The 23,983-nt window shown below is 42.7% G+C and overlaps 1 long non-coding RNA gene across 1 annotated transcript; it reads left to right on the top strand.

Annotated features, from left to right (window-relative positions):
• Nucleotides 1-731: 731 nt before the first annotated feature.
• On the top strand, nucleotides 732-22,933 carry LOC306940748. The gene is made up of 3 exons (XR_013792047.1): nucleotides 732-997; nucleotides 15,482-15,667; nucleotides 21,859-22,933. It is a non-coding gene; the product is annotated as an uncharacterized lncRNA (long non-coding RNA).
• The last annotated feature ends 1,050 nt before the right edge of the window (nucleotides 22,934-23,983 follow it).

The raw sequence follows: 23,983 nt of genomic DNA, 5'->3' as shown, positions 1-23,983 counted from the left end.
ATCCCCCTGGCTCTGATGTTGTATTGTTAATAACTTTGTTGTTTGTGTTTGTTTGTTTGTCTTGTTTTGTATTGTAATGTATACGGTCATGACTGTTATAAAGATTTGTTTAAAAAAAAAAAAAAAAGCCTTCAGCACTGCACTTCCGCCTTCATTGGGATACACGTCGCTCCAATGAACTGCAGCGGCAAATGAGGCATCTATTTCTTAATATCTATGGACGGAAGCACCCGAATCCTCCAGGTCTCCTCCCTCCACCGTCTCACGTCCACACACACACACAGATTCCGTATCCGCCGGCTTCCACCAACAACAGTTGTTCCACCAACAACAGTATATATATAAGGTTCTGCCGGATGGATGGATTCACTCCTCGACACAGCTGTGTTTCATACTGAGATTAAAGGAGCCGCGTTCACTTCGGTTGTCTTCGGCTTTCTTCGGCTCGTGGGTCGCTACCATTTCCAAAAAGAAGGGGGGTTGTACTAACACTAATTCAATCGTAAATAAATTAAATACGCTGCAACCGCATCGGTTTTTATTTTATTTATGCGAGCCTTATAACATATATGTATCATGTACATATTATGTTTAGTTCCCTGCATTTTGTGCAGTGGAACGAAAATGAAGATACAAGATAGAACATTACCCTGACCTACATAGTCTGGTATAGTCGGGACCGGATATGCTCATTGTAAACAACGGAACGCGCGTACGGTCAAAAGAAAATACATTACAAGCAGAAAGGAAGGGAACGAGACCGCGGCTTTACATCCACATTTAAAAGTTATTATACCCTTATTAGATTTCACAGTATCTGAAGTTGGCGTTGTTAAGGCGTAAGTTAACATGTCGCTACAGACAGACGAAAAATGTGGGTCATTGAAGATGACAAACAACAACAATGAAAACTGCTCTGTAGCTGTGAACGACGTCCCATTGTCTACAACGCAGGACTATTCTTCAGAGATTGAAGATAATTCATTCAGCCCCAACGGTAGGTAGGCATATTCATTTATGTTTGTATTGATTGTGCATTTATTCCCCCGCCTCCTATCCTACCAGAAAGCTTTCAAAGTGAGTACAGACCTGTTTACCAGTGTAAATAGAACCAAATGGACCCATAAGTGTCCAGTAAACACAACTGGATAACACACAACAATGGTTGTGTGTTATCCAGTGGTGTTTCACTGGTGTTTCTACAACTAACTACATAGAAAAAAAAAACCTTATTTGACTAAATCATATCAAACAGATCAGATTATGGTCACATAAAAATCCTAGCCAATGGTGTTCATGTGGCCTAATGTATTTGGTTCTCAATATGTGGTACCAGACCCCAAAAGGGGTCCCCACATGATTTATGATGTATTTTTGAGCCCCTCCTATGTCCAGCTTTTGGGGTGGGTAACCCAAATATTGTTTGCAGTTTTGCACTTGTGTCTTGTGGTGTGTGCGTGCGTGTGGTCCCCTCAGTTCTTTGGTATCACAAGGCTAGCAGCAGTGAGCACTATAACAGGAAAATCGTACCAAAACATGGAAACGTTCTCACATGGAAGACAGCTGACTGGCCTTTAATTATATATATATATATATATATATATATATATATATATATATATATATATATATATACACTTTAATTATAATACTATATTATTATTACTTGCGCAAGCAGAGCGTGCAAGTAATGTTTTTCGGTGCTACGATGCGTATGTCCCATCGTTTGATGTGTATGTCCCGTAGTAGCGTATGACGTAATGATTGTGAATGAAGTAACCACAGTATACCGCTAATCAACTTACAAATTACATATAGGCCTACATACCGAAACTGAATATCTTTATTACGTCACTATTGGGAGCCAGTTATACCCTGACATTGGTACATATTTTCATCACGTCGTATGCTGCTACAGGACATCAACAACCCAAGTAACCACAGTATACCGCTAATCAACTTACAAATTACATATACATAGAGGCATTTCCTTTAATCGACCCGGCACCGAAACATATCTTTTATTAGGTGATCATTGAGAGCCAGTTATACACTGGCAAAGGTACATATCTTCATTACGTCATACGCAGCCACGACATACACATAAAACGACCTTAATTGGTTGTTATTAATTACGTAAGCAGTCAATGTTTTGTTTAAAATGAATTACGATCATTTACAAGGTTGAAACGAATCAAGGTTCATTGAAGAGTTGTCAAATAAACCCAAAGTCTAACAGATAAACCCAAAGAAGATACTTAAATATAATAGAATCAAATAGGAAGATGGCTTTCAATAACATACAGGACATTCAAACAGTGCAGTGTGACTCTATAAGCGTGGCAACAATCATGGACATTCGTAAGGACAGGTTAATATACCAGGAATGTCCCTATGAGGACTGCAGAGACAAGATTGTTGACCTTAAGGATGGAAATTACCTCTGTGAGAAATGTAGAAAAGAATTTCCTGAGTTTGAATATAGACTTAATATAGCAAACCTTCGTGGCAAGAAATTGGTGTCATGCTCCCAGGAAATAGTTGAAGTCCTCCTGGACTACACAGCAAATAGCTAAACCTAACAAGTAAGACGCGCAAACGCGGGAAGCGAACGCAGCTCGTAAATTGCAATAACAACAATTAGAATAAATTACGTACTTTTTAAGGTTTTTTTTAAGTTACGTTTTTTTAAATTAAATGTTTTTTCAAGTTATTTTTTTAGTGTGTGTATGTGTGCGTGAGTGCGTGTTTCTTTTTTAGGTTTTTTTTTAAGTTGAGTTTTTTTTTAAGTTAAGTTTTGTGTGTGTGCGTTTTTCCTTTTTAAGTTTTTTTTTAAGTTAAGTTTTTTTTTTAAGTTAAGTTTTTTGTTAGTGCGTTTTTCCTTTTTAAGTTTTTTTTTAAGTTAAGTTTTTTTTTAAGTTAAGTTTTTTTTAAGTTAAGTTTTTTGTGTGTGCGTTTTTCCTTTTTAAGTTTTTTTTTTAAGTTAAGTTTTTTTTTAAGTTAAGTTTTTTTTTAAGTTAAGTTTTTTGTGTGTGTGCGTTTTTCCTTTTTAAGTTTTTGTTTTAAGTTACGTTTTTTTTAAGTTAAGTTTTTTTTTAAGTTAAGTATTTTTTTAAGTTAAGTTTTTTGTGTGTGTGTGCGTGCGTGCGTGCGTGCGTGTGTGTGTGCGTGCGTGCGTGCGTGCATGTGTGTGTGTGTGTTTTTGTGTGTGATACAGCTGCGCCCTCTGGTGGTGGGCGGGTGGTGTTACAGCGTGACACACACACAGACACACACACAGACACACACACACACAGACGTGATCTGCTGGGTCTCATAGTAAATGCTCACTGCGTTCGCAATAATTCAATATTGCAAATGTTCTTTCACAGAGAGGTTGAGATTTGAAAGTTCGTAGCGGTCGACAGTACTTGCACGCTCTGCTTGCGCACTAGTAGGCCAGAGTGCAGTTCTAGTTATTATTATTATTATTACATTACATTACATTACAGTCATTTAGCAGACGCTTTTATCCAAAGCGACTTACAATAAGTGTATTACTTGCGCAAGCAGAGCGTGCAAGTAATGTTATCAGTCAGGTGCTACGATGCGCATGTCCGGGGGCCAGCACATGTTATGACGTCATATGCTGGCACGAAGCTGCAGGTATGTTTTCCGTCATGCTACGAAGCATATGCCCCATGACGTCATGAAGATATGTACCAATGTCCCTTAGAATGCACGTGATATGATGTCATACGGACATACGGAAGCTGACCGTGCAGTTATGCCCTTGAAGAATATTTGAAAGTTTGTAGTGGTCTACAGCACTTGCACGTGAAGTAAATGTAGTAAACAGAGACTGCTTTTCCTCTCTATAAAGCTCATAAACAAACTTGACTTAAATACTTAGGCAAAGGTACTCAGAATAAAGTCGGAGGCAGACAGGCAAATGAAGAGCGTTTCCGAGTCCAGTTTATTGCAGAGACAAAGTACAGCTTCACAGCCATGGGCCTATGAGCCCCATAGCCTACATCCTTCAGCCTAAACGGCTTCAGAACACTGACCCACAGACAGATATTTCAGTAGATTTTATACAAGCCCAATACACATTTGAATAGCTCAAGCAGACAGTCGTTTGACACTCAAACCAAATGGTCCCAAGTCACTAGGTGTGGTCACAGGAAGATCGAACAACAAGAGACCTCTCTAGTTTAGGTGCTGCTAGATCAACAAGCTAGATCAAAGTATGCCTACCTATTTACCATAGGGTGCAAGCTGTGAATGGTGCCTAAGCGTCTGTCCTGTTGGCCCTGTAGCCTCTCACCCATGAGGAGAGACTCAGGGTAACACTTTTAGTTTAAAACAGATATTTTATGCTATATTAATGAAATGTGGTTCCAAATTACACGACACACGCTCTGCTTGCGCACTAGTAGGCAATTTATGGCCTACTTGTGTGCAACAAGCAAGTAGGCACTCGACAGAGTAGTGGAGGAGTTAAGACACTTTTAACTTCAAGTCATGCTACAGAGGTCCCCTTTGGTATGGAAGTACCTTAGGGTCATAGGAAAAGTTTTATCCAAAGAGACGAGTTGCTACACCCTTCATTTCGGAAATATTCACGTTTTTCAAAATGGCCACCGACAATGAACCACTATTAGACCAGACCACATATCTTTGCCTCTGTTAGAGCTATAATAATAATATCGGTGTCAAAGTGTACATTTTTAGGGTCAAGGAATCCAATTCAAGACAAAAAATCCCAATCATTTTCTCGTTACCATGACAACAGGGTTAAAGTTTGCAAATTTCATTCAAAAAAATGTTTTAACAGGGTAACTTTCCACCCCCTGATCCCCTAAAACTTTAATTTAGTTTTCCCTTTGGCATGGAAGCACCTTAGGGCAATAGGAAAAATGATACAAAGAGACAAATAACATTACTCTTCATTTCTGAAATATATGCATTTTTAAAAATGGCCGCCGCCATATACAACAATACAGCATAGCCCATATCTTTGCTTCCGTTAGAGCCATGATAATAATATTGGTGTCAAAGTGTACATTTTTGGGGCCAAGTAATCCAATTCTATAGGTTTCAAGGCACAAAAAACGATCCTTTTCTCGTTACCATGACAACAGGGGTAAAATATGCAAAGTCATTCAAAATACGTTTTAACAGGGTAACTTTCCACCCCCTCCCCATCCCCATAAAACTTTAATTTAGTTTTCTATTTCATCATGGTACCTTAGGTACCTTAATTATCCAAAGATACAAATAAGATCACTCTTCATTTCAGAAATGTGTGTTTTTAAAAATGTCTGCCACCATATACAGCAATACAGCATATATATCTTTGCTTAAGAGCTATAGTGATAAAATTAGTGTCAAAGTGTACATTTCTGCGTCAAGGAATCCAATTAAATAGGTTTCAAGACTAAACAATCCAATAGTTTTCTCATTACCATGACAACAGGGGTGAAATATGCACATTTCATTAGAAAAATACGTTTTAACAGGGTAACATACCCCCTCCCCCCTAACACATTTATTTACTTTTCCCTTTGGTATGGAAGTACCTTAGCAGGGCAATAAAAATAAATTATCCAAAAAGACAAATAAGATCACTCTTCATTTCTAAAATATATGCATTTAAAAATGGCCACCACCATTTGAAGTAATACAACAGAAGCAAAGGTATGGATCTTTGCTTCTATTAAAGCTATAATGGTACAGTTCTTGTCAAAATGTACATTTTTAGGGTCATTACAATGAGGTTGCAAATCCTAGTCAATCAATCAATCAATCAATCAATGGGAGTGGTGTGATTGGGAGTAACAATCTCCCTGATCTGAACCCGAGTGGTGGCTTGTTATTGGATTTCTGTGCTAGTCATGGACAGACCATAACAAACACCATGTTCGAACATATGCTCATAAGTGTACTTGGTACCAGAGCAGCCTATGGCCTAAGATGATCGATTTTGAAATCGTATCAGCTGACCTGAGGCAGTATGTTCTGGACACTCGGGTGAAGAGATGGGCTGAACTGTCAACCGATCACCATCTGGTGGTGAGGGTGAAGTCTGGACAGACTTGGCAAACCCAAGCGTCTAGCGCGGGTGAACTGGAGACGTTGGGAGGAGGCACCTCCGGCAGGACTTCTCTGGCATCCCTGCATGTGGAAGTTGGGGACGTTGAATGGGAATGGGCAATGTTCAAAGCTTGTATTGCTGCGGCTGTGAGCTGTGGTCAGAAGGTCTTCGAACACCCTGGTGGCCAGGGAAGCTGTCCGACTGAAGGACTCCTATCGGGCTATGTTAACCCGGGGGACTCCAGCAGTTGCAAGGTGCCGACAGGCCTGAAGGTCAGCAGCCAGTTAAGCAACTCCACAGTGGCAAAGCCCCAGGGATTGATGAGATCCATCGATAAATACTAAAGGCTCTGGGTGTTGAGGGGCTTGGTTGAGACATCACTGCGCAAAAAGCATGGAATATGGATGTGTATATTGCCGGAAACTCCCGTTAAACTTTCCAACAAACTCCGGTAAACTCCCGAATTGTACCATCACACCTGTATATTACCGTATATTAACTATATGCCCGCTAAACTTGAGCAAGTGCCCATAATTGCCCGTTAACTCCTCTTTTCAACGCTGTGCATCTTTTCGACATTTCGACCCCTCGGGGCCCAGAGAGTGTGTGCCAATTATAGAGGTCTCTCATTACTCAGTCTTCCTGGGAAGGTGTACACCAAGGTACTAGAAAGGAGGGTCCGGCCGATAGTCGAACCTCAGATTCAAGAGGAGTAATGTGGATTCTGTCCTGGCCGTAGAACAACTGACCAGCTCTTCACTCTTTCAGAGATTCTGGAGAGGCCTGGGAGTAGGCATATCCAGTTTACATGTGTTTTGTAGATGCAGGTTGCAGGAATATGGGTTGAGGGATTTGTTGTAGAGGGCCATCCTATCTCTGTACACCCAAAGCGAGAACATTGTCACGTGTGTTGGGCAGTAAGTTGGATTTGTTTCCTGTGGGGGTTTGCTTCCGCCAGGGCTGCGCATTGTCACCTATCCGGACCCATCTGTCCGAGACCTTCAACTCTCAGTGGATTCTTTTTTGGTTGAGTGCACAGTGGCTAGGATCAGGATCAGCATCTCCAAATCTGAGACCAGGAAACCGCTGAATTGTGCATACTGGGCAGGGAACAATACTTTGCCCTAGGTGAAAGAGTTTAAGTCTTATTCACGAGTGAGGGGAGGACAGAGCAGGAGATCAGCCAGATAATTGGAGCATCAGTAGTGGTATTGCAGTCGCTGTACAGCTCTGTTGTGACAAAAATAGATCTTAGCCAAAAGGCAAAGCTCTCTGTCTACCGAGCAATCTTCGTTTCTACTCTCACCTATGGTCATGACCGAAAGAATAAGATCGCGGATATACTGTATAAGCAGCCAAAATGAGACGGGTTGCCGGCGCCGGCCTCTCTCTTATAGAGATAGGGTGAGAAGTTCTTCTTACAACAGGTGTAACTCTCAGGTGATAGCAGTCAGAAAGATAAATATACAGTCAGACAGAAACACAGAGTAAATAGTCATATGAAGAAGTTTTTTTTGCCACCATTGTTATTTTAGTCTGGAAACCTATTTAATTTGATTAATTGACCCCATAAATGTACACTTTGAGTCCAATATTATTTAATAATTTATATTATTTAATTTATAGTGACTAGACTATGTGACAACCAGGTATAGTCTGGTGACCACCGGAGAGACGGTGGTCACCTCGGTGAGGCCTTTAGGAGGGCCATTCAAGCAGCAAGCGGAGCCCGCAGCACCACCTTCCCGCTCGGGTGGAGTCTGCGGAACCATTGCCCACCACTCCTGAATGAAGTGTCTGGTGCTGGGACTCTGGTGCATGCACAGGTCCTGGGCCTGGTGAGAGCAGGAGTGGACCTGGTGAGACGTAGGAGGGGCCTGGACAGGAGTCAACCCACAGAGCCTAGTCCTTCCATGCGCCAGAAGCGTACCTCCCAGCCTTGGCAGAGTAGTTCTAGAGTAGTTCCAACGGATTGTGTGGCCCTGGTCTTGCCCTAGTGGGACTGATTGAGGGTAGCTACTGGGACGTAAGTCGAGACTTGATCACCCCGGCTGGGTCGCCTGAGTGAGGGGTATGAGGTTGGTAGACCCGAAACACTGATGACCTCAGGATACATCACTGAGGATACGTCCCAGGTGCATCCATGCGATGTATTTTTTAGTTATAGTTTAACAGAAGCAAATACAGTATATTGGTTCTGCAGCTGCGGTATTGCTGTGAATGGTGCCGGCCATTTTTTAAATGTATATATTTCAGAAATTAAGAGTGATCTTACTTGTCTCTTTAGATTGCCCTAAGGTACTTCTATGCCAAAGGGAAAACTAAATTAAAGATTTAGGGGATGAGTGGGTGGAAAGTTACCCTGTTAAAACGTATTATTTCGAATTAAATTAGCATATTTCACCCCTATTGCCTTGGTAACAAGAAAAGCATTGTTTTTTTTGCCTTTAAACCTATAGAATTGGATTACTTGGCCCCAAAATTGTACACTTTGACACCAATATTATTATCATAGCTCTAACGGAAGCAAAAATATGGGCTATGCTGTATTGTTGTATATGGCGGCGGCCATCTTAAAAAATGCATGTATTTCAGAAATGAAGAGTGATGTTATTTGTCTCTTTGGATAATTTCTTTCCTATTGCCCTAAGGTACTTCCATGCCAAAGGGAAAACTAAATAAAAGTTTTAGGGGATGAGGGGGTGGAAGTTACCCTGTTAAAACATATTTTTTCAAATTAAATTTGCATATTTTACCCCTGTTGTCATGGTAACGAGAAAATGATTGGGATTTTTTGCCTTGAAACCTATCAAATTGGAATCCTTGACCCCAAAAAATTACACTTTGACACCAATTTTATTATTATAGCTTTAACAGAAGCAAAGATATTGGTTCTGCTGTATATCTGTAATTGGTGGCGGCCATTTTGAAAAACGTGAATATTTCCAAAATGAAGGGTGTAGCAATTCGTCTCTTTGGATAAAACTTTTCCTATGACCCTAAGGTACTTCCATACCAAAGGGGACCTCTGTAGCATGACTTGAAGTTAACCGCTTAATTTTCTGCACTAACTCCTCCACTAGAGTGCAGTTCTAGTTATTATTATATCACAACATTATATCATTGACCTAAATGGCGTTATATCAACAATGATAGTATGATTATTATTTTCTTCAAGGTTAGGCTTGTCTTTTTCTGAAATTATGTAATGTAGAAAACTTTACATACGTTTTCGGCCCGAAGCCTGATAAAGCCCGACAAAAAAAAGAAAAGAACGCCACTTTAATGCATGGCCATCGCAGCGGCGCGCCGTCAGTGGTTCAGTGTGTGTCTGTGTGAGAGTGAGAACGGAGTTCAATGGACTTATCGCCGAAATAAAGGATTTATGTAGCTCACGTTAGACTGTTAATGTACCATTTCCATATCATTCTAATGGATTCCATTTCCAGTGGTCGTGAGTAGCTCCCCTTAGTTTCCTCTGAAGTGAAGCAGCTATGTCCAAGACCCCAAGTATCGTCCCCATTCGGTGTCCAAAAGAACAAACATAGCCTACAAAGTTTACAAACCATCCACACACCCGCTCATGGCGTGTCTCGCCAGCTTAGAGATCTGTTATTTTAAATCGGGCACATATAACGAGGAACGCCGCCACACAGAGGGACGGCGGTTATAATACTAATCATTGTGTAAAACAAATAGCCTGTAGCCTGCAGTGGACTGTAACGTAATTGCGTGGTCATCATACACTACAGAATTATATGGATCGGTTGGTGACTATATGACGTTTATTAGGCCTAATGATTAGGTTATTCATCGCAGCCAGCTGGGTTTAACGAAATGGCTCAGTGCAACTGTTTTCGTCATGTTGCTATCGTGTGATATGATTTATAAAACATTTAGCATATAAACTGAAGCTCATTTGGTGTGCCGCAAACCAGAGGCCAGCCAGCGGTATAAACAACCACCCCACCGTTCACTTCTCTCTGCTCATGCCTGCACGCAGTCAGTAATCCAAGCCCCCCGCCTCCACTCCTCCGTCTTCCTCCTGTCACAATAGGCCTATCTCACAGCCCGCTTTTCACGCCCACTTCCGGTAAATAGTGGTGTCATTAACATTAGCATTTACACGTTTTTTTCTCTGGAGAATCTAAGTACATTTTCTAATGTAAAAATGTGACAGACCAATATTATTATGAAGCAAACAACATGGTAAATCAGCTCGAACAGATAGAACAAACCTTACCTTGAGAAAACAAAAGTTGTAGACTTCTTAAATTACCTCTGTTAACATGTAGCGTCTATGGAGTGACGTCACGCTATCACCACTAACCCCGAAAGGGGGCGTATTAAGGGGGGGCGGGGTAATTCTGTGAGATAGGCTTATTAAGTGAATCGCCATAGCGCAGCCCTCTTTATAATAAATACATACTTGTAGGCTATAGCCTACACATTACACAAATAACATAATTGCTATTTTTATTATAACATTCTTGAAAAAAGGACAAAAAGAGAAAGGAAAAATCACAGAGCCTGAGGCTCGCCCCGGCCCGACTAATTAGCATAATCTTTTGGGCCCGGCCCGAAAATGTCGGGCCGAGTCGGGTTCGGGCAGAAAATGAGAACTCTACCCCCCGCACAATCAGAAGCGTCTTCAAAGAGACGAGTAGGATACAAAGGCTGCCTGAAAGGCATGCATTTGCATTCCAATGGGTGATTGAGGGTTGCGCTCTACGTGCAACAGCAAAATGGGCCAATCCGCTGCCCACTGGCACTAATAGTTCTAAGGTCTGGTGTTTGTCCCCTATTTTTTCTCGTCATGTTTTCAAATGGATTTTGTATACGATGGGAAAACTTGGGATTCCCTTCTCGCGTACCAGTGACACATCTCCCGCGGACCGGCGGTTGGGAACCTCTGCTCTAAGGCAATGGAGCTAACGTAACAACAATTTACAATTGAGGCATTTAGCAGACGCTCTTGATCCAGAGCGACTTACATTAAGCAAGAACAAAAAAGCATGGGAATACATCACATAAAAAGCATTTATCATGAAACATGCGTACCATAAGCTAAGAAAGTAACAGTGGAATATCTATATAATGAAGCTATACATATATACTATACTATGCTATACATATGTACTTCGATGTGCTATGACTACATACAATGCAATTATAGTGCTGTCTACATAACATGCTATCAAATGATATCTAAGTCTACAGAAATGCTATCTAAGGGGGTAGGGTAAGTGCTATGGGCCATGATGGAGTCTGAAAAGGTGGGTTTTCAGACTACGGCGGAAGATTGGGAGTGATGCTGCAGTTCTGACTGCAACGGGAAGTGCATTCCACAGTTTTGGAGCCAGAAGGGAGAAGAGTTTGGGACGTGTGGAGCGTTGTCCCGGCGTTTTTTGTGAGGGTACTTCCAGCTTCCCTGCGTTGGCTGATCTGAGTGCGCGGGAGGGTTTGTAGGGTTCAATCATACTTGCAAGATATGAGGGAGCCATACCTTTGGTTGCTTTGAATGCCAGCATCAGAGTTTTGTATTCTGTGCGGGCAGCGACCGGGAGCCAGTGGAGGGAGCGGAGCACGGGGGAGACATGTGAGAATTTTGGCTGGTTGAAGACCAAGCGAGCTGCGGCATTTTGGATCAGTTGGAGAGGCTTAAGTGCACATGCCGGTAGGCCAGTAAGGAGGGAGTTACAATAGTCGAGTTTTGACAAGACTGTTGTCTGGATTAGGAGCTGGGCTGATTCCTGGGTGAGGAACGGTCTAATTCGTCGTATGTTATAGAGTGTGAACCTACAGGATCGAGTGACAGCTGTGATGTGAGTTTTGAACGAGAGCTGACTGTCCAGGACAACACCAAGGTTCCTGGCTGTTGGGACAGACGTTACCAGGGCGTTGTCTACGGAAATAGTTAGCTCCCGCATAGGGCAGGACTTAGCTGGGAAGAAGAGAAGCTCAGTCTTGTCTGGGTTCAGCTTGAGGTGGTTGGAGGACATCCACTGTGAGATGTCAGCCAGGCATGCAGTGATGCGCTCTTCCACCTGAGTGGCAGAGGGGGGGAAGGATAGAAACAGTTGTGTGTCATCGGCATAGCAGTGATAGGATATATTGTGAGCAGAGATGATAGTGCCAAGGGATTTAGTGTACAGTGAAAAAGGAGGGGACCAAGTACAGATCCCTGTGGGACCCCAGTTTGGAGGGTTCGGGGGGATGATAGCAGACCTTTCCAGGAAACCTGGTAGGTCCGGCCGGTGAGGTAGGAGGAGAACCACTTTAGTGCCATCCCACCGATGCCTAGATCCGCAAGGGTGTCTAGGAGCAGCTGGTGGTTCACTGTGTCAAATGCTGCTGATAGGTCTAGGAGAATCAGGACTGCAGAGTGGGAAGCAGCCTGGGCAGCATGTAGTGCTTCTGTGACTGCCAGCAGGGCAGTTTATGTGGAGTGGGCCTTTTTGAATCCAGACTGGTTGGGATCCAGCAGGTTGTTCAGGTTGACATCTGAGGGGTCAAGGGTTGGTTTCTTGAGGAGTGGTGTTACTCTGGCTGACTTGAGGGCAGATGGGACGCAGCCTGAGGTTACTGAGGTGTTGATGATGGAGGTGATGAAGGGGAGCAGATCAGGAGCGATGGTCTGGAAGATTGGAGACGGGACAGGGTCTAGAGGACAGGTGGTAGGTCTAGTGGATGTCACTAGTTGTAGAACCTCGTCTGGGGAAAGAGGAGAGAAGGAGGACATGCATGGTATGTTGGGGTTAGTGTTGGTTGAGTCAGATGCCACTTTATGGGGGAGGGGGGGAAGGAGCTGCTGATATCATCAACCTTCTTCTCGAAGTAGTTGACAAATACATCAGCAGTGAGGGATGAAGGTTGAGTGGGGGGAGGGGGCTTAAGGAGGGAGGAGAAAGTGGAGAAGAGCTTCCTTGGGTTAGAAGTACAGGATTGGATTTTGGTGTGGTAGAAAGAGGTTTTAGCAGTGGTTAGTGAGAGGGCGAAGGCAGAGAGGAGTGAGTGAAAGTGGAAAAGGTCATCTGGTAGCTTTGTCTTGCGCCACTTTCTTTCGGCTGCCCTTAGACACATAGAACTATTAGATAGTATAACACATAGAGCATATTGTGTCGTGTATGGCTGTACAGTGTAAAAAATAGCTAGAGACTCCTGAACGAGTGACGCTGATTTTCAGAAGCTAGTGCTGTGCGAGGATCTTGCTGTGCTATCAAAAGTAGCTATATAGGCCTACTATCTAGTTAATACTATTTAACCATCCTTAATAACATGTTCTAAACTGTGATCCAGATATGAGAGAACTCCCGAGAGAGATCAACAATATCTTACAACTAGCAATAATAAGCCAGGTAACTGCAGCTATATGGCTAGTTAGCCTGTAGCTATACGATCTATTTACATTATTAATAAGTAATAAGTAAAAGTTATTTTCACTTCTTATGACAACATAATATAATTAAATAATTAAGTTTCCGATGTTGTACCGCATGTATATTGTGTTATTGAGGCAATGAATGAGGCGATTTTCCCAATTATGATGCTTTGAATGAATGTAATATACTTTCTATTGCCTTCAAACCATATTGCCTTTTGGCCAAACCATTTGGTTTAATTTTACACTCTCAAGAGTTAAATTATCGTTAAGATGAAACGTATAGCCTACATGATATCAACCGTGGAGAGTTCTTATAACGGCAGTGGGTGCCAAAAAACTGTTTCCTTTTCGTTTGGTACTTTATTTACAGTTTGCTAATGAACACAGTGGTACACGAACACATTAAGCCAACGAACATTGAGCCGTTGTGTTGGCACTGACAGTGCTGTCCACCTCGGCAGCATCGTTGTCGGTGGGCGCCGGCGGGCACCGGCACCGGGGTCTTGTCGGCGGGCGCTGGAGTCGTGGCGGCGGTGGCGGCGCCGCCGAATTGTAGCGTCGACTGGACGAGTCTCTTCTTGGCTGGAGGTGGCTTCATCGTAGTCGAATGGAAATAAAGCCTGTACTGTACTGCAGTGCAACATGCATTTATAGTTTATAGCAGAACAAAAGCCACCTTATTAGCATTTGAATACCTGTTCGCCCACCCCCCCAGTGGCCCAAGCACCCCCCCCCCCCCCGTAAAGGTGTGTGCCTATGTGACAAAATGACCAGGGGGAGGGGAGCTTCAGCCTTCGGTCAGTGGGTGCTTATTTGGCTACCTATTGTGTCAGTGGGTGCTTCAGCCCTCAAGCACTCCCGGACTCGACACCGCTGCATGATATAGACTATAGTGGATATATTATGAACAGAAAACTGAGTATTGAGTGTGTCATGTTTGCTAGGAGTCATTCATTTACTGATTCGGTTCAACACTTGCCTTCAAATCATGCTTCAAATACATAAAGCTGTTGCATTTGTATATTAGCACAAAACCAACTGTTTCCATGGAGAAACTGATAAGGCATTGGAGGTAAAACTCATTTCTTGTACTCATTTCCAGCTTTATATTAATACCTTTATTTTAGAATATTATTTATTCAGCTTTCACATTTTACCGTCAAGTGATCAGGCACGGTGGCACAGTTGGTAGTGCTGTCGCCTCACAGCTAGAAGGTCCTGGGTTCGATTCCCGCTCGGGACGCTGTGGGTGCTGGCGGCGTGTTTCCTCCTCCGCGTCATCAGTGCCCATACCCGAGGTGGGGTTGGTGAAAGGGCCCTTCTGTGTGGAGTTTGCATGTTCTCCCCGTGTCCCCTAGGGTAGGTACCCTCACAAAAAAAACAAATCCTGGTCTCTAAACTGCCTCCCCCTGGCCAGCCGGGACGCCTGATGGAGGGGAAAGGAACTGGTTGGAATAACGTGTTCCTTCCACGCGCTATGTGGAAGGGAAACTCCCCCTGTCAGGTGCAAAGGAGCAACTTGGACACTCATGCATGAAGGAAGCATGAGTTCAAGTCCGTTGCTCTCCCCATGTCCCCCATATATGGGGACTAGGCTGGCGGAGCGCGTGTAGAACCCAGGATCACATTAGATAATTGACACAGGGGTGAAAAATGGGTTACAAAATCATGGGATAAATATTATATAAAAATAAAAATACGCTTGGGTATCAAGCTGATGAAATATCATTACTTTCAACAACATCCCCAAACGCATAATATGCTCTCTACCTGTGCTCAAACGGTTTGTTGCATTATTAATCAGTTACAATTTACAAAGTAAAACAAACACGTCTGATCAAGTATGAGAATCTATAGAGCGAGACGACAAACGGAACACTAACATTCACACTCTGAGAAATGACGCAAGCCCGGAAATGGGGGGGCGTGGCCAGGAATACCATGTATAGAGACAATGGTGTGTGTGTGTGTGTGTATAAAGTTCAAACCTTTACCGTTCTCTCATTGTATCTTTTCCCTAGACGTCCAGCACCTCCCTGTGTGTAAAGAGGAGGTTTCCTCTGAAGAGGAGAGGAGCTCCAGTCTGGTCAAGGAGGAACCAGAGCCTCCACACATTAAAGAGGAGCAGGAGGAGCTACTTCAAAGACCAGAAGAGGTTGATAGGCCAATGCTGACATTATTAGCAGTGAAACGTGAAAATGGTGATGGTGAGAACTTACCTTCTTCAGCAATCTCCTTGTGTTTCACACATGCACACTGCCGTTCACTTCCTTGTTTACGGGCCGAGTTGCTCATAAGTAAATCTACGGCGCTCTCTATGGTTTTGATCACAATGGCAATGTTCTGTACTCATTTCTGACCTAACCATTAAGCGCTCGTTTGGAATATAAACGCTTCTAGAGAGAGATGAGATGTAACAGTGTGAGAAAGTAAGATTATGCCTTTCTGTAAAAGAGGGCAAAAATCGGGAGACATATTTTTGCATACCTTGCTATTGATAAAATCAAATCGCTCGATGATCCCTCGCGTTCATATTTTGAACGAGATTGTCACACTCCGTCTCCTGAGTGAGGGTAGTGTGGGCCACAGGCACTTGGAATTAGTCCTCAAAATACTCAAAAAGGTTCCAAATGTTGAAAATATCAAGGCAGTCAGTTGATGTAATCAATCGTTTTATTCACCTTTTGTATGCAAGTGTCCAGAGCAAAACAAGTGGTTCCCAGCAAACAAATATGCTATTTACAACAAGAAACTGGGCAGATTGGCCCTCGGTCCTCACACCTCTGCAGTCCTGCTTTGACTGACTGGCAGTGGGAAGTCTCCCTACTTATATAGGCTAAGCCCCTCCAACGGACCATACCAACCCTAAATTGATTCCACAATAGAGCGTCGCAGTCCCGCCCCCTTTCATGACGACGCCAGGCCCAGGAAATGAATCCCAATGCATTTTTCCCATAGACATTTCAAAAAGTATTTATTTAAAGACCTTTTAAGCGTCGTACGAAGCCAACTTGAGTCGTGACAAATCATGACAACAAACACAATATTTTGGACCAAACAAATAATTACAAAGAAGAAAAACAACAAAAAGTGTTGTAACCTGCCGTTTTTTTCTAATTCTTTGTTTGGGCCAAAACATTGTGTTTATTGTCATGATTTGTCACGACAAGAGTTGGCTTTGTCCGTGGCGTCTCTCATATGCTGTCATCTCCACCATCTCCCAGAGATCCTGGGCAGTGTGGTTCAGCGGGTCCAAGCCACCAATTCTCATACGGACAGGGCCATGGGTGCCAAGATAAGCAAGGCCACTTTGTGGAAGGCGATTAATCGCGTTAGCTGCAACCATAATTTTGACATTCGCCATTTTGCGGGAGTAAATAGGTGTCTGTCTGCAGACCAGGTCAGAAGTCAGACGTGTGTACACGTCCTAGCAACCTGTATGTTGGAATCCCCAATGACGTTTCTGAACGTATTCTGAACTGAATACGTAAATATATGCAAATTCAAAACAATAACCACTATGAAATAGCTCAAAGCTCTATTGCTGGTTACTCAGGTTAGAACCCACCGCAGTGGTGTTCAACTAGAACTTAAACCAGAATGCTTCGACTTCTCCCTTCTGCCTTGAGCAGACCTCTATTATATATTATCCGATTAGGCTTTGTCAGGATGACTGAGCCAATAAGATCCATATATGGGTTCTACCATATCGAACTGATATCAGCATTAGGTCAACCCGGGCCAAACATAGGGATAGTCGTACTAGACATATTTGACAGCACAGAGTACATCGTCTGAAGATGTTGCACATGGGCCAGAAAAATGTAAGTTTTGTAACATTCAAATAGTCTTTATGATGTAGCCTACATTATGTAAATAGGCTCAAATATAGGATCATAGGAAAACTAAATGTTTATTTTTAAATAATATGTTTATTGAAGTATAATAATCCAGTTATTAGAAGAAAAAGATAAAGTTATATTCAATTATGAATTGAATTGAAACATGTAATTTGTACTAATCTTATTGCATATGTCTGTTGTCTTTGTGTTAACAGCCAAATCTATCTGGATTGTGGGGTCCAGCCTAATTGCTCGGGCTTACCCCCGAGCATGTGATACACTTGGGCCAAACCTTCACCTGCCAGCAGAGATACATTGGATGGGTAAAGGTGGGATGCGCTGGGGAAACGTGCTCCCAAAGATGAAACAGGAACTCCGTGCACAGCACCCTCCTAACCTCCTGGTTCTGCATGTCGGTGGGAATGATTTGGGAGCAGTTCCACGCTTGTCCCTGTTCAATATGATGAAGCGGGATTTGCGCCTCATTCAGGAGATGTGTCCTGACACAAAAATTGTGTTTTCTGGCATAGCTGCCAGATGCAACTGGAGAAGTGTCAGGAGTGCCCAACAAATCAATAAAACCCGCATTTGGGTGAATTGCAAGGTGGCACAATTTCTGGAGAACAAGAATGGGGCAGTGATAATGCACAAAGACATTTGCAGTCACCACAAAGACCTGTTTTTAAGGGATGGTGTTCATTTCTCTGTAAAGGGCAATGACATTTTCATTGGAAGACTCCAACATGGTCTCCAAGTCTTGTTGTAAATAAAGGTCTTTGTCAACATTCAAATGTGTCTTTCTTAAAACATGTTCTTATCAATGATGCAAATGGTTTTACATTTAAAGGAGCATTCAGTGATTTGGATGATTTGGAGAAAAAAAAACAGTCCGCCATGGTAACAAGATGTGCACATGCACACACTCTACAGTGGGGAAAGTACAACAGACCAACAGCAGGTGCACTAAGGCCCGCCCCACTCGATCATGATTGGAGGAAGGCCCCTCTTATCCTGATTGGATGAAGGCTTTGCCACCCAAAGCCCAAACCGAAACTAGGTTTTTTTTTACCCCAGGGGCTCACTGGGGACAGGGAGGAACTCCTTATATGGTCTGCACACTTTATAGTAGGGAGGATTATCCAAAAAATAAGAAAAAATAAGTGATATTTGAATTAAGTGAAATCACTGAGTATACCTTTAAAAAGTGTATATGTTCATATATGTTCTGATTCTATAATTGAATCAAACAATCTTTTTTTAATATCATTATCTTAGATAGGTTACGAGTAGGTTGCCCCCACCAAGCCCACAACTCCACACCCCCCCCATGTCCTCCATTGTCCCTATCCCTCCCCCCTCCCTCTAGCCCCACCCAACCCCCCTCCCCAAAATGGTCATGGACTGTTCTCCCCCCTCCTTCCCCCCAATCAGAACATGGACCGCTTTCCCCCCCCCCCCCCCCTCCCCTATCCTAGTCGAATATCCCCATATATGGAGACTAAATGTCCAATGACCAACTCTCCCTCCTCCTGATATGAATAGAAGTGAGAGTCTTCCTCACAACCACATTATAACAACACTCCTCTGAAACAGGTTGATGACTACAATTATTTGGGTTCATATATATCTTCTTCCCAAAAGGACTTTCAAACTAGGAAGGGTATGGCCCGGTTAGCCTGCAATGACATGCATAAGATCTGGTCATCCCAGTTTAGTAAGATGTTAAAAGTAAAAAAATGTAGGACGACCGTTGAGCCGATTCTACTCTATGGCTCCGAGACATGGACACTTTCAAAGAAACTAGAGAAACGGTTGGATGGCACTTACACCTTCTAATGAGAGCACAAAATCTGTCTTGGAAGAGCCACCCATCGACTAATCTAATATAGGGCAACCTGCCCCGTGTTTCTTCACTAGTCCGGTCCAGGAGAACACCGTTTGCCGGCCACTGCTACAGAGCTGACAATGAGGTTATATCTTCCCTTCTTCTCTGGAGTCCTGCCTCAAAGCAGACCAGAGGTAGAAAACTGTTGTTCCCTGATGTCATCGCTAGGGACACATGCATCAGTAAGCAGGAACTGGGGATAGCAATGAAGGACCGGAAAGTCTGGTGTGGCATTGTGAAATCTATGATCTCGACCGCGGTCGAAAAATGATGATGACGTTTCCAGACGTCGTATGGATGGAATCTGTTAACGCGAATGATTTCACATCCAAGATGGAAGCCAAAACCTGGACGAGCGTCATATTGAAACAGATAATGATCCGTTGGTACCCAAGCACCACCACTTTCGTCCACTAGGTGGCACTCAAAGTGTTAACACCTAGGACGTGTATACTCGTCTTTAGAATCAAAACCATGTATGTGTCTTTAGGTCCTTTTTATTGATATCAAACCATATTATAATTACAGTTTTTTCTTTCTTTTTTTTTGCCATTCCTTCTTCAGCGATGTCCTTGTGTTTCATGCATGCGCACTGCCGTTCACTTCCTTATTTACAGGCCGATTTGCTCATAAGTAAATGTAGCGCTCTCTATGGTTTTGATCACAACGGCAATGTTCTGTACTCATTTCTGACCTAACCATTAAGCGCTCGTTTGGAATATAAACGCTTCTAGAGAGAGATGAGATGTGACAGCGTGAGAAAGTAAGATTATGAGAAAAGACGCCAGGCCGGAAATGGGGGGGGAGCGTGGCCAGGAATACCATGTATAGAGACAATGGAGTGCCTCAGTTATCTAGGATCATACTGTAGGTAAACCAATAACCTAGCATAAGCCTAACACTATAGAATGGTGGTTGCTGAACTATCGCTAGCACCCCCTGGCGGTGGTTGAGTGAACAGTCACACTCAGATAATACGCCAGACCGGACATGGGTGGCGTCGCCAGGAATACCATGTATAGACTAATTCAGAAACGGGTCTCATGGTCGCAGCTTACGTATTTCCTGTAGGCGGAGCCGCCATAGCTGCGGTTTAAACCCGCACCTCTTCTACTACAGTGAATGGTAGAGTGACTGATGTTAGTCTGCTCAAACTTTACTCTTTTACCTGCTTTTTACTAACACTAACTTTACAAAGATGCCCAGAACATCGGGATGAATCTGTGTAGTTTATGGCTGCTCCAACAGTAGTGGCAACATTCCACTTTGGAGAAAAACGGAATGTCAAAAAATACACCGCCGTTGCTGAGACCAGAGCCATAGAGTAATGGTTGAGATGAAGCAGTGAAAGGTCCTGAAAGATACATAATGCCAGTCTTACCCAATACCCAATCTTTCTGTTGTATGAACACAAGGCTGCTGTACTTTATACAGCAAAGAGTAAAGTTTGAGCCGATTAACATCAGTCACTCTACCATTAACTGTAGTAGAATATGTGCGGGTTTAAACCGCAGCTATGGCGGCTCCGCCTACAGGAAATATGTAAGCTGCGACCATGAAACCCGTTTCTGAATTTGTCTATAGAGACGAGGGGAAGACAGACTATGCACTCACTGCACACATAATGTGGTGGAAACAGAGCTACACACATACCAAGGCATCAGAGACATACTTCCCACAGATTACACACACACACACACACACACACCATTGTCTCTACATGGTATTCGTGAGTTTCTATACATGGTATACGTGAGTTTGAAACTGACCAATGACAAAAAACTCATACCTATTGGGAGAAATACAACAATGTGCAAACAGCAGCAAGATTTGTGAACTGTTGTTACAAAAGAAGGATAGCCAATGGAATACAACCACCCTAAGGACTACCATCTATTCAGTACCAAGTTTTTTACTGTATACTATTTAAATAGTCCTGAGAAAAAAAATGCTGCCATTTAGCAAATCATTTCTATTTGTTTAAAAAAAAAAAGCTTTATGCCCTGTTATTAAAATGTATATAACGATGCAATGTGACATAGCTCTGTTTACAAAATGCTGTACCCCCTCCAACTGTATACCGTATTGTACCGAATATAAGACGACTCTGATTATAAGACGACCCCCATTTTTCAAGACTCATTTGTGGAAAAAGAACATTGAATGTCAAATAGTCTAGTACCCGATTATAATACGACCCTGTTATTTAAGACATTTGCATTGGAAAAAGTCTTATATTCAGACCAATAGGGTATATACTTTCCCCATTTTCAACTGTTTTTATTGCATTGTATTTGTGACACTTGCTTTGGCAATGTATACGTTTGTTTTCTCATGCCAATAAAGCTCCTTTGAATTGAAATTGAAATTGACAATGGAGTGCCTCCATTATCTAGGATCATACTGTAGGTAAACCAATAACCTAGCATAAGTCTAAACTATATTGTTTGGTATTCGGTTTTAACATTAACAATGTGATTGCATCGTTGCGTGGACTCCTGGATCAATCTGAATGTACCATGAACTGGACTAGGGTTCAGTTAACTGATGTGTGCATACTTTATTTTCCGTTGTTGAGAACTGTGTGTGCGTGCGTGAGTGCGTGCACTGAGGAGAGAAAGAAAAGTAAAGTTCAAACCTTTACCGTTCTCTTATTGTATCTTTTCCCTAGACGTCCTGCACCTCCCTGTGTTTTCCCTAGCTGTCCTGCACCTCCCTGTGTGTAAAGAGGAGGTTTCCTCTGAAGAGGAGAGGAGCTCCAGGCTGGTCCAGGAGGAACCAGAGCCTCCACACATTAAAGATGAGCAGGAGGAGCTACTTCAAAGACCAGAAGAGGTTGATAGGCCAATGATGACATTACTAGCAGTGAAAAGTGAAATTGATGATGATGGTGAGAACAGAGACACAGAGCCTGTAGCCAGCACCTCAATTGAATACATGATAACACAAGCAGGACAGAGATTGTCTTTGAGCAATAAGATGTCCCGGAAACTGAAACCATCGAAAGAAACTCACTCCAAGCAGAGTCACACTGGGAAGAAAAGTTATAGTTGTGCAGTGTGTTGTAAAACGTTTAATCACAAGGGAAATCTGAACGTGCACATGATAATTCACACAGGGGAGAAAAGTTTAAGTTGTACAGTCTGTGACAAACTGTTTAATCAAATGAGTAGTCTGAAGAGTCACAATCCGTTCACAGTTTGTACCAAAAGCTTTTGTGGCAAAGGTTATCTAAAAGTACACTTGAGAACTCATACAGGTGAAAAGCCTTGTACAACTTGTACAGTTTGTAGCAAAGGCTTTTGTAGCAAACGTGATCTCAAAAGACACATGGTAATTCATACAGGGGAAAAACTGAGTTTTAGTTGTACAGTCTGTGACAAAATGTTTTATCAAAAGGTTAATCTGAAGACGCACATGAGGACTCATACAGGGGAAAATGTGTACACTTGCACAGTTTGTAGCAAAAGCTATATGCGGAACAAAGATCTCAAAATACACATGAGAACGCATACAGGGGAAAAGCCGTTCACTTGTGCAGTTTGTAGCAAAGGCTTTTTTAGCAAACGTGATCTCAAAAGACACATGGTAATTCATACAGGGGAAAATCCATTCACTTGCACAGTTTGTAGCAAAGGCTTTTGTGACAACGGTGCTCTAAAAACCCACATGAGGATTCATACGGGGGAAAAACCATTCACTTGCACAGTTTGTAGCAAAGGCTTTAGTGACAACTAAACACAGGATTACTCATACAGGGGAAAAGCCGTTCACTTGTACAGTCTGTGACAAACTGTTTAATCTAAAGGGTAATCTGAAGGCGCACATGAGGACTCATACAGGGGAGAAGCCGTTCACCTGTACAGTATGTAACAAAGGCTTTCGTGACAACGGTGATCTAAAAAAAACACATGAGGACTCATACAGGGGAAAAGCCGTTCACATGTACAGTTTGTAGTAAAGGCTTTCGTTACAAACGTGATGTAAAAACACACATGAGGACTCATACAGCGGTGAAATGATTGGTTACGTTGCTTAATGCTTGTTCTGCAATTGGTTATTGTTTTGCATTGATTACCTGCTTCTGCCTTACCCTAGATAAGCCCTGCCATGTTCTGTAACGTGCTCTCTGCACAAGTAAAGCTACACTAAAGAGCAGTCCAGCTTGTCTGTCTGTCATTTCATAAGAACACTGTATCCGTCATTGTCCATGGGGAGGAATTTCAGTGTCATTTGAACTGACTTTTGGCTCTATCTATGGAATTTAAATTACGTTCATATATACTATATTCTGTGAGATAGGGTTGTGTATATTATTGTATGTCTTCAAATATCTTAATGCATTGAAAAGGACCACAACAATGGACACGAGCCCTTATGTTTCCCCCCCCCCCCCCCCTGTTATAATTTTAGCATCGTTGCATAATTGTGCCATTTCAGCTTTTGGTGTGTGTGTCCACAAACTTTGTCCTACACAAACATTAAATTCCCATTGACAATGAATGGGTGAATTTTACATCATTGTGCCTGAGCAAATGGACATTGGCCCCCATTTATCAATGGAGTGTAAATTCTGCCTTAAATTCGAGGGTGGGTTTTGGTGTGCGCTCACGTTGGCACAGCATTTATGAAGTGATCGTAAATAGCTGATCCTTGCGTAATTTTGGTTGTAGCATTGATAAATGTGACGTCTGAAACATGGCTGAGGGAAGTAGGGGTGCTGGGGGGGGCTGGAGCACCCCCTCCCCCCAGGCACAGCCCCCCCTCGGACAGTAGGGGGGAAATAATAATACTTT

This window comes from Electrona antarctica, assembly GCF_951216825.1.
Source record: "Electrona antarctica genome assembly, chromosome: 2".
Classification (NCBI taxonomy): domain Eukaryota; kingdom Metazoa; phylum Chordata; class Actinopteri; order Myctophiformes; family Myctophidae; genus Electrona; species Electrona antarctica.
The sequence above is the reverse complement of the archived record's forward strand: the minus strand, read 5'-3'. Positions and strand labels throughout refer to the sequence as shown.